Here is a 12,454-nt window from a genome sequence, read left to right as displayed (position 1 = left end):
CTTTAAATAAAAATGCTCTAGTGGCCAAGATGCCTTGTTATTTAAATAAATAAAGTGGATGGATACAGACACCAGGGGTGAGGGAAGACTGTAGCCAAATTGAGAGCAAGTGCTTTTCCTAAGGGTACAGCATCCCCTGTTTATCTTTACCTGAGGTTTGTCTTGAGTGGATTCAGACATGAATATAAGTCAGATATCCCACTTTTTATTTAAAAATTCAGTCTTTAAAATTTAAATGGAAACATTTTAAAATCTGTATAGGTCAAAGAAAATGTAACTATAGGAAACATTTCTTTCTGATAATAGCAGATAAGGTGATTGAGACCCACCCACTGCTGGGGATAATTAGAGAATGGGGACAAAATGTACAAAAAATCACTTGCTTGAAGACAAGTAAAAATAACAAGATAGAGAAAAATTACTGGGCTAGAGTCCAGAAACAGAGAAGGCGATGGCACCCCACTCCAGTACTCTTGCCTGGAAAATCCCATGGATGGAGGAGCCTGGTGGGCTGCAGTCCATGGGGTCGCAAGAGTCGGACACGACTGAGCGACTTCACTTTCACTTTTCACTTTCCTGCACTGGAGAAGGAAATGGCAACCCACTCCAGTGTTCTTGCCTGGAGAATCCCAGGGATGGGGAGCCTGGTGGGCTGCCGTCTATGGGGTCGCACAGAGTCGGACACGACTGAAGTGACTTAGCAGCAGCAGCAGCAGAGTCCAGAAAATAAGAGAGGCTCATGAAAGCAAGTCAGGCACTTGGAGTTTTGTTTTACTTGAGGACGTTAAGTGATTCCAGGAGAAAAAGTTGAGAGGCTAAGAAGCTGAGAGTGGAGACTGGGTTCCTGAGCCTACCAAGGGAAGGATCATAGTGAATCCGCTCTACTCCTTAAACTTTGGGTTAAAATCCTATAAAGTTCTACCCTAGCAGTGTGAAGCCATTAGATAGTCCTTTACAGGGAATGCCTCTCACTTTGTTAAGATTTCAGTCTTTAAACTTTAACCAAGGTGGTTCCAGAGTGCTAGAATACCAGGTACTTGGCATCAGAAGCAATCTTTGAAAAGGGGGTGGGGGGGTGGGAATACAGCATCACCTCAAACCAGTTTTATAATTTTGCAAATGTATTAACTCACAATTAAAAAGTAATGAAAAAAGCCAATTTCTAAAGATCACATCCTGTATAATTCTCTCCGCAACACCCCCCCGCCACCATATATAGAGAGATGGAAAACAGATTGGTGGTTTCCATGGGTAGAGAGTACACGGGTTATAGGGGTGCATGGAACCATAACTTTAAGGAAAAGCATGGGGGAGATCTTTGTGGGGATGGAATAGTTCTGTATCTTGATAGGGATAGTGGCTACATGAATCTATGGTTTACTAGTTTACCAACCCGATTTTCTGGGTTGATATTACATACAGTTACACAAAATGTAACCAGTGGGGGGAACTGAGTGCAGGGTACACACGACTTTTCCAAAATATTTTTGCAGTGTTCCAAGAATCTATAATTATTTTAGAATATAAAATATAAAGTTTTTTTTTATATTTTTTATATTTCATACATTAAAATATAAAAATAAATCAAACAAAAAGCCCAAGTACATCCGAAGATTAGATCACAAGTATGAAAACAAATAGAAACATAAAGCAATAGAAAAAGATGGATGGGAGACTTCAGAGATTAGAAAATTTTAAGTAACTCTCTTTACTCTGGGCTTCCCTAGTGGTTCAATGGTAAAGAATCCTCCTGCAATGCAGGAGATGCAGGTTCAATCCCTGGATGGGAAAGATCCCACAGAGAAGGAAATGGCAACCCATGCCAGTATTCTTGCCTGGGAAATCCTATGGACAGAGGAGCCTGGCGGGTTACAGTCCCTGGGGTCACAAAAGAGATGACTTAGCAACTCAACAATGTATTGACTGTGCTTATGAAATGAGACAAAATTTAGAATTTTATCAGGTAACTAGGAACAAAAATGAAAATTATCATGATCAAAATTAAGAACTCAGGGAAAGATTAAGAGATTGGATTCAGTGAAGAAAGAATTAGTAAACTGGAGATAGATCAGAATAAAACATCTCAAGAATAAGGCACAAAGAGACAAAGGATGAAAAAGACAAAAATGAGTATAAGAAGACATAGAGAATAAACGGTCAAGTTTCAGTCAGAGATTCATGTGCCCAAAGAGTGAAGCTTTTCTTTTTCCTTTTGGGAAGGGAGGAAAAGGAAGCTTTTTCTAGCTTCTATGTATAAGCAGACAATTTTTTTCCCCCCTCGTTTCTCATCTCTGAGACAGACTCTGAAGTTTGTATGCAAAAGACATTTGACTTGGCTTTCACTGTGTTGTCCAGGGGTAAAAAGTGGGGTGTTGGGAACCAAATGATCATTATTTTTGCTTTGTAAATGAATCATAGTAATATGCCTCTGATCCTAATATCATGCACACATTCTGGATAAGTGAATATTTTAAAAATCCAAAAGTTAGAATGAAGAAAATAAGCTAGCCACTAAAAAATGCTAATGTGTAACTGTGCAAGTCCATTTCTATTGTTAGCTAAAGAGGCAAAATTATACCAGAGTATTTTGCGATACTGGTGAAATAATGTGAAAAGCAAGGATGTGATTACCATAAATTTCAAGATAGAGGCTACATATTCAAGGGAAGGAGGAAACAGTGATTTGGAGGAAGCAAAAGGACAGGCTTTGGGACACCACACTTTTCTATTTCTCGACCTAGATATGCTTATATGAGCATTCTTCTTGAGTTAAATATTGAAGGTGACTCTATCTCATGCACAGTTCTGTATGTAGTATTTCATAATAAAAGATCAGTATACTTTTGGAGAGAATTCAACTTTCAAGTACCTGATTTGAATCTCTAAGAGTTTATATTATAATCTAAGAATTTTATTCTGTCATCTTAGGAAGAACTAGAAAGGGTTTTCTCTGGCTTGGAATCACCCAACATCTTGCTGTGCATGGAGGGTGGGAGAGTATACAGTCGTACGGTCCCTCAAACACCAAGTGACCACGCTCTCCTTTGTCATTTTTTCAAGAAATGTTCAACTGACTTCAACTTTCTCCCTGTCCTTTCGCTTCTCTTTTTCAAGATATGATCCAGCTAATGGGTCTATTACTGCACCAAAGTTTCTTGCTGAAGTCATTAATAATATTCAATAATTCAGCCACTCACTCAACAAGTATTAATTAAACGTCAAAGGATTCTATGGTAAGTGCCAGATGTACAACTGTGAACTGAATGGATACATCCTAACTTTTGGAGAATTTACAATCTGATGGGGGATGTGCCAATTTAATAGGCAAGTATAATGCCAATTCATCAGTGCTGTGATAAAGGAATAGATGGTATGGTGGGACCATAAAGGAAGAGGACTTAATTCAGAATTTACAGGTCAAAGTAGACTTTTCAATGATAGAATTTCCAAGTGAGATAAATATAGAAAGAAGTTAGTCCTTTGAAGAATGAGGTAGCATGATGAACAGTGGGAGGCAATTCAGAAGTTAAATTACTGGAGTTGAAAACGCTCAGTATGTCTATAGTATGAAATGTGAGGGAAAGTATGTCAGTAATGATATTGCAAGTGTCCTAGAGGACAGATCATCTTTGGACTTATAATTAAGGATAAGGTGTGTGGACTTAATTTTAAAAACAACAAAATGTCAGTGATGGTTTTTGAGTAGGATAATAAGATCATACTTGAATTTTTAAAAGACCATGCTGGGGAACAGATTGAAAAGGAACTAGTTTAGTGTAATCAAATAGAGTATAAAAACCATCTTCAAGCTAGAGATAATGACAGTGAAATTTAGATATAATGATACAGATAAGTTCCAAGAAAAAAAATATGTATCATGCAGACATTAATCAGAAGGAAGCTGAAGTGGCCATATTAAAGTGGGCTTCAGGATGACAAATATTACCAGGGATGAAGGGAAATAAAAATGATAAAAAGGTCATTCATCAGGAAGATACACCAATCAAAGCTATGAATGTGCCCCTCAACATCTCTGTGGGGCCATATTTCTGGCTCTGGTAAATAGAATGTGTATGGAAATGATGTGTGTTAACTTCCAGTATAAGATAGTTAAGGATCTAATGTTTCTATTTCATGCCATGTGCTATCTGGATGATGCTAAAATGACCTTGAAGCCACAATATGAAAGCAGCCTGGGATGCTGAATCACAACTTAGAAGAGTCTGATCCATATCAGACTCAGATGTGAGCATAAAACAAGCTTCTATTGTGGTGGTGAGGTTTTGAACTTGTTTAGCACAGCAGTTAACTTTCTTTGCTTAATTGCAGCCCCTCCTGAGCCAAAAAGGAGCTCAAATGGGAGACAGAAGGATTCTGGTTATCTACCAATGGATAGTGGTTTAAGCAATTATTGTATTTTGCTTTCCTTTAACATTAAATAGAGTAAAGACTTTAGATTTATTATTACAGCTAATCTTTTGAGTAATATTATTAATACTTACACTGTTATGTTCTATTTGAATTTTCCTCATTTATCCTCACAGCCTCCTTTTCTATAAAATATTTGAAAGGCATAATAACACTTTACAGCTATATCTCACACTTTGAATATACAGCATATGAATAATAAAAGTTGGATTCCTATAAATGCATTAATATATGCCTCTAAAATTGTATGCATGCATGCAAGCTAAGTTGCTTCAGTCTTGTCCGACTCTTTGCCACCCTATGGACTGTAGCCCACCAGGCTTCTCTGTCGATGGGATTTTCCAGGCAAGAATACTGGAGTGGGTTGCCGTGCCCTCCTCCAGGGGATCTTACTGACCCAGGGATTGAACCTGCGTCTCCTGTGGCTCCTGCATTGTGGGCAACTTCTTTACCACTGAGCCACTGGGGAAGCCCATATATTTCCATATATATGTATAAAAAAAAATGGAGAAGGCAATGGCAACCCACTCCAGTACTCTTGCCTGGAAAATCCCATGGACGGAGGAGCCTTGTAGGCTGCAGTCCATGGGGTTGCTAGGAGTCAGACATGACTGAGCGACTTCACTTTCACTTTTCACTTTCATGCATTGGAGAAGGAAACGGCAACCCACTCCAGTATTCTTGCCTGGAGAATCCCAGGGACCGAGGAGCTTGGTGGGCTGCCATCTATGGGGTTGCACAGAGTCGGGCACGACTGAAGCGACTTAGCTTCAGTTTATATATATATATTTATATATAAATATATATATATAGCTTCAATTTATATATATATATAAAAATTAGTGTCATGGGATATAACTAAATATTTCTGAAGAATATTCCATTCTAAAAATTCAGCATATTTCAGTATTATAATACTTCTGAGACTCTTTAATTTGCTAAGGTATAATTTGAGGCTCTAAGGGTAAACCCTGTTTTTAAAGTTTTCCCAACCTTGTAAGATTATGAATCTTTAATTTTCCACAAATCATCTTATAGAACTAGTGTTATATAATAAACTTTGGGATATACTGCTATAAAGAAATTACTATTTTATTTTCAACACTTATATCGGATAAGAATATTTCATATTCTGATTTGTGTTTTTCATGACACTTTGTGATTCAATTCTTCTATGCTACTGTTGGAGACCCTAGATTAACAAGTGTTTTAGGTGGTGGCTGTACTTCATTAACTTTTTTTTAATGTCCTTAAACTTTTATAGTATAAGATGTGACATTTTGATACCCCACCATTATTATTAGCATCAGTTTTCTGACTCTGTGCTTGGTTGTTCTTCCTTATCTCTCCTTCCTCAGTGTAGACTCATGGTCTCTTGTCTAGACTACTGCAACTATTTGGTAGTGCCTTGCCTATAATCTTGAGCCTGTAATTCATGCTTAACGCTGCCTGTGAATTGATCCTTATGAAAGAAAAAAGTGATTATGGCAATCCTTTTCTTAAATCCTAAACTTTATCTCCATTGTCTAAATTGTCTTGTTTAGCACTTAATCACTTCTCTCAAATGAAAAAGCTTACCTTTTTTTAATTCTAAGAAATTTTAACTCTCATACATTTAAACATTGCTTTCTTTTCATCGGGGTTCCCTGATAGCTCACACTAAGCTCTTAGAGGCTGTAGCTTCTAGATCTGTTCTCCTTGTTCTTAACCTTTATTTCTTTTTACCCATCTTTTTATCTTCTTGTATTGCATTCCAAAGTGATTCTTAGATTCAGTCTTCTGTACGCTCTACAGTGGTTAGTATGTGTTCTCTGGGGTTGGTGTGGTTTTAAGTGAGTTTTATAAAAGTCCTGCAGTTTAACTTTTTATTTAAAATAAAGATCATAATAGTATTGCTTATTTGACTGTTGTGAGGAAGAAGTAAATAAAATGTATACACAGCACTTAGAAGTGCTTGACATTTAAGTGATCCAGTAAGCGTCAGTATGTTATTTTTTTTTTAACTTTTAATTAGCTTTTCAGCTGCTTCCATTATGCTGTGCAGTTCATCTATTAATTGTTTAATTTCAACAATTATATTTTTCACTTCCTGGCCGTTTTGTTTCTTTCTTATTTGTAATTGTCTATGCTATTTCTTATTTTCTATATGTAATATCCTCCCTTAACTTTCCATGGATATTAACTATAGAATATATTCAAATTTATAACTATATCAATTTTGATTATTCTTTGAACTATTTATTGGGTATAACGTCTTTGATTTTGTCTCTCTTTCTCAGAATATCTGTCCTAAGATCTTTGGTCTTTTTTTTTTTTTCATTAGGCCCTTCTTCATGGTGGAGATTTCGTGCTGGATTTATTCCTCCTCGTGGCGGAGATTTTGTGCTGGATTTATTCCTCCATCTGTTTTGATAGCTTCTGTTTAGCGGTCTTATATTTCTTCCATTACACCCTATCTGCTTTTCATATTTTTGAAGTTTCTCTTGACTTCTGCTCCATTGACAGTCTTATACATATTTGAAATCTTATTTCAGAGAAAGTTTTCTTATGACTTGGCCTTTGTCTAACTCCTCTTCCTCATCTCCCACCATATGCTCCAGCTTCATAAACTATATGTAGTTCCCTGATATTCCCAGTTGAACCCACAGTGCTCCTTTTCAAAAGCTGCCTCCCCTACTTAGATCAGCTGGTTCTTAATTTCATTCCCCACATGTCACTATAGGTCAACTCTTCCAGAACATGGTTTCTCTATAAACTTCTTTAATAACACTTCACCACCCTGGACTGAATTGATCACTACTTTCTTTGTATCTCAGCCTAACTGATCTTTTACACTCCTATTGGAGCATCAGTAATATATCATTATCTATATTTGTTTATAAGTGTGAAAGGGTAGAACATTAGTCATCATTTTTAGCTCATGATCTCCAATCTCCCTTCAAAAGAAAGCAAATGTCAAGGAATATCTTTCGACTCGCTGAGCTGTGTGATACACGAAGGTGCAAACTGGGGAGCTGAGAAAGATAGAAGTAGTACTATTTAAGGAAAGAGGTGGTGGAGGAAAATCCCAGAGTGGGAGGGAGGCTGAAGTCAGACATTGAGAGGCTGCAAGAGAGGGATTTTGAAGGAGGAGGGAGAAGGGATATTAAAAAAAAAAAAAAAAAAAACAGTGTAAGAAGATTAGGGAAGATTCTTTGTGAGTAGGATGGCAAGAGGGAAAAAAAATGGGGGTGACATTCTGTGCAAAATAATTTTTGGGTCCCCAAATTCTTGAGTCTGATTTTTTCAAAAGTTAAGTGATCTGGGTTTTTTTGTTTGTTTCTGGTTTGATTTGGGTTTTTCTTTTCTTTTTTTTTTTTAATTTTATTTTATTTTTAAACTTTACATAATTGTATTAGTTTTGCCAAATATCAAAATGATTTGGGTTTTTCTTTATATAATTTAAAAACCTAAAACTTTGCACATATATATGTATACAATTTTATATGTATATGTATACAAGTATATATATGTATATAAGTGTGTGTATATATATATATACACACACATATATATATATTATATATATTTTGGCTGTATTGGGTCTTCATTGCTGCACACGGGCTTTCTCCAGCTGCAGCAACCAAGGGCTGCTTATTCTTAGTGGTGCCCAGGCTTCTCACTGAGGTGGCTCTCTTGTTGTGGAGCATGTACTCTAGGCACGCGGGCTCAGTAATTGCAGTTCGCAGGCTCTAGAACTCAGACTCAGTTTTGGCACACGGTCTTGGTTGCTCCACGGCATGTGGAATCTTCCCAGACCAGGAATCAAACCCATGTCCCCTGCACTGGCAGGCAGATTGCTATCTACCGTATCACTAGGGAAGTTCATATATAGTATGTTTTGTAAAATCCCCAGTAGGACCTGCAGCAGCAGCCTGTCATCAAGCATATTAATGTATTTTTCAGTAAAGTAGATATTCACTCTAGTTTGGATAAAGAAAGAGTGTAAGTAGCCTTTCAATAAATTTAGATTTGTTTTTGCTGCCAAATGGATTTACTGAAAATTAATAAAAATGCTTTTGTTTTTAAGAGTTTATTGGATTTCAGAATCATGACTAAACAACTGTGGCCCTACATAAATCCTTGCTGTGCCCTCCCCACCAGATCCTTCTGGTCCAGACTAGGCTCACTCATGTGTCTGTGGTCAATGCTTGGTCACTGATCTGTCTGGGATGGCCTGAGCTGGAACGACTGCTTGTCTCTGTGTGGACTTCCAGCCTTCAGCCAACCAGATTGGGCTAGTTCATAGGGTGGCAGCAGCAGGGTTCTAAGAGTGAGTGGAAGTACATTAAGCCTTTTGGGAAGCAAGCATAGAACAGGATCATTTCCACGGTGTTATTGTGTTGAATGAAATCATCAGCTTAGCACTGATTTATGAAATAGAAGAATAGACTGTCTCTTGCTGCAAGAACCTACAAAGTCATATTACTTGGCACGTAGAATTATTTGAACAATTTTGTAATCAGAATACCGTAATAATAAAATGCTGAGTCTGAACATGAAGCGGGAGTGGGTGGAAAACTGATGCCGTCCAGATCATCACTGGCTGCCTTACCAATGCCTATTTCCCATTTTACCGTTCTCTTTTGTTACCCTACTTGAACCTTCCTCTAAGTAACTGTCTTTCTCTTTTGCTTGGTAGCTTTGTGGTTTGGGGGACACCACCTCTACCCTCTGCTCAAGGGCACAAATTAATAAGACTTATCACATTCTCTCAGGGGATAGCAATTAGTTAAGAGAAAGGAAGCCGGAAACAGGGCTTCCTAGCCACACTTGACTCAGAAATATTCCAATCAAGGTAAAGTGTATAATTTTCATGATGGTTGAAAATGGAGGAAGCACAGAGTCCCTGCTTCTGTTTGGAACCACTAGATAAATTACCCTGAGTATAAATCAATATATGGGAGAAGGCGAGAGGCTAAAGCAGCCCAAAGAAACAGAACAAAAGTCAAGTTAGATTGTGCTGACTTTTCTCCTACCTTTGAGCTCCTTGATAGCAAGTCAACAAAATGCCAGCTTGAGTTGGATTTTCTAATACCTATGAAAGCATTTGAATATGACATTTTCATACATTTTTCTATCTCCTTAGACTCCTTGAAGTAGGTACCAGGTTTAATTAATTCCCAGCTCCCCAGGTGGAGCATAGTGTCTGTCTCATCAAAAGTCTGAAATAAGTGTTTGGTCAAGGACCCTAAATAATCTGAAGTCTGCTATAACCTAGTTCTCAGTTTTGGATAGAATAGAAACAGTATCTATAAATAAGAAAACAAAAGACAGTAAGTAGACTCCAACTTATAGGGCTCAATTCAAATTTATTAATGAATGTGTAAATAAATTGGTAAGTGAAGAATTTAAACCTGAAATCTATCATTTCATATAATTCTCCTCTTTTGCTACCATGATAGCTAAAATGAATAGGTACAAATAAATGCTTTTGGTTAAACAACAACATCTGAACATTGAAACATAGAAAATAAAAGCCTCTAATCAAAAAAGAAGGAAATGCTCCAAAAAAAAAAAAAGCCCAATCCAATCTTTTTTTTAATGGATAGTGGGTTTTAAATAAAAATAAGAAAAGGAAAAGGAAAATAAGCAACAGAAGAATTGAAGTATAAGTTCATAGTAAAATGTCAGGAACATAGCACTTCTACAAACAGCATCCTTATTTTGCAAAATGTATAAGCAAGATAAGCCTGGTTCACTAGTCCTTATTAGCATTTTGATTTTAGTGTTACAAGGAAAAGGGAATTTGGTAATCTGGCAATGGTTGTAGCAGAAATTAACTAAAATAGATGGTTTGCTAAAATGAGAACCAAATAGCAATGTGAAATGTTAGTTCTGTGAGACAGAGACAGAGCTCTTATTGGTAAGAATTCTTTCTTTGATCTTAATGGGAATTAGAATGTAATGCATGTCTCAGCCTTCAAGATAAAATCCATACTTTTAAAAATCAAGACAAAATAAAAAACTGTAACCCACCAGGCTCCTCTATCCATGGGATTTCCCAGGCAAGAATGCTGGAGTGGGTTGCCGTGCCCTCCTCCAGTGGATCTTCCCAACCCAGGCATTGAACCCCCATTTCTTGGATCTCCTGCTTTGGCAGGAAGACTCTACCACGAGCCACCTAGGAAGCCCCCCAAAATCAAGACAAAGTAAGTGTAAGTAGCAATAGAAACCAAGGCTAAATATTGGGGAAAAAATACCATAATGAACTGTAAAATATGTAATGAAAGAATCTGTCACTGCAAAATCAATGTCACTGTCACATCTGCTAAGTTACGACATGTGTCTATCAAAAATACTTTAGAAATAATTGAGTGGATCATTACTGTGTTACTCTATCTCCCCCTCACTGTGTAGGCAGACTAAGTATCTCATTACCAAATTCTCTTAACTCAGGAGAGTCTTCGTTTCTATTTTTGTACATTTATTAAAGTCTTATATACTCCTTATAGTCATGTCAGATGAGACTATGGCATGTATTTCTTCAAGATTTATTATTAGGATGGTAAAAACAGATGCTATCTTAGAATAATACCAAGGAAAATGAAATTGCACATTTCAAATACACAAGGCAACTTAATTTGTCCACCCCTTACCTAGCTATGGGCTTCCCTTGTGGCTCAGCTGATAAAGAATTTGCCTGCAATGTGGGGAGACCTGGGTTCAATCCCTGGGTTGGGAAGATCCCCTGGAGAAGGAAAAGGCTACCCACTCCAGTATTCTGGCCTAGAGAATTCCATGGACTGTGTAGTCCACTGGGTCGCAAAGAGTCAGACACAACTGAGTGACTTTCACTTTACCTAGCAATACTTGGTAATTATTTTTTTATTATGTTGCAGTCTGCACATCACATTTATTGCTTCACACATTTAGTGAAATTTTTTGAGCACACACTCTGGTCAGGCACTATGCTATATGCTGGGAGTTGGAGATGAGAGGCATATTATTAACATCTCTACTTGAAAATGCTTCCCAGTGCAATACATGCCAGCTTGTAGAAGGAACACTTCCCTATCTTATCAGTCTTTCTAAAAATGCCAGAGACGTCCCGGTGGTTTATTCTATAAGCAGTTGTTCCTGTGTATTAAATGTCTTACAGCCCATTTACCTCCTCCTATGATGTTTTAAACACTTCCCAACTTAACCATTTGCTCAACTGAATCACTTTAGATACCTGGCGTTCTACTGAGCAGAACGTGCTGATGATCTTTCATAAACTGAAGAGTTCCTTTTCCTTCTGCCTTCTCTCAACAACAGTAAAGATCAAAATTCTCTTGCAGGAAAGATGCAGAGAAACTACCTTAAAATTATCAGAAAATCAAGCATTCATTTGATCCTCAAGCTAAACCAAAAGGAAAATGGTTGGTACATTTTGTCATAGTAATTATACTGAAATAAAAGACTCCAAAGTATTCTCGTTCCATCTAGCTGTGAATTAATAGTAAAACAAACAAACAAACAAAAAACAACAACAACAAAAAAACAACTGCTAAAGGCCTTTTACCCTCATAAATATTTTAAATTTTATGACCAGATGTGCTATTTCTTTTTAAATTGAGCTCTGAGAATCCAATCACTGGAGTGGGTTAGCACTTCTGACAATCTTAAGGGATTTCCTGCTACGCCAAATAAGCTGACTTCAATGGTTTGATTATTGGAAGGAGACAGAAGTTGATTTCAAATTAATGCATATTTTCAGATGTTTGTATAAGTGTGGAAAATAGTATTTTTAAAAGAATATTATTTTTAGGAGATAAGATGATTTCTATTTTGAAACTCATGATCCAGAAATGTGTGGGTGTCATAATCATATATCTCAGACCTTGAATTTGTTCTTTCTGTCTTTGAATATGGATTTGCACTGACCCCTCTCAAGTAACTAAGATGTTGAGGCACTTCAGTCTCACTTCATTGCTCCCATAACCCTCTTCATATATCTCTGCAATCATATTTACCACACATCTGTCAGTTTCAGTTCCCATCT

Source organism: Bubalus kerabau, chromosome 14, assembly GCF_029407905.1.
Source record: "Bubalus kerabau isolate K-KA32 ecotype Philippines breed swamp buffalo chromosome 14, PCC_UOA_SB_1v2, whole genome shotgun sequence".
NCBI lineage: Eukaryota > Metazoa > Chordata > Mammalia > Artiodactyla > Bovidae > Bubalus > Bubalus kerabau.
The sequence above is the reverse complement of the archived record's forward strand: the minus strand, read 5'-3'. Positions refer to the sequence as shown.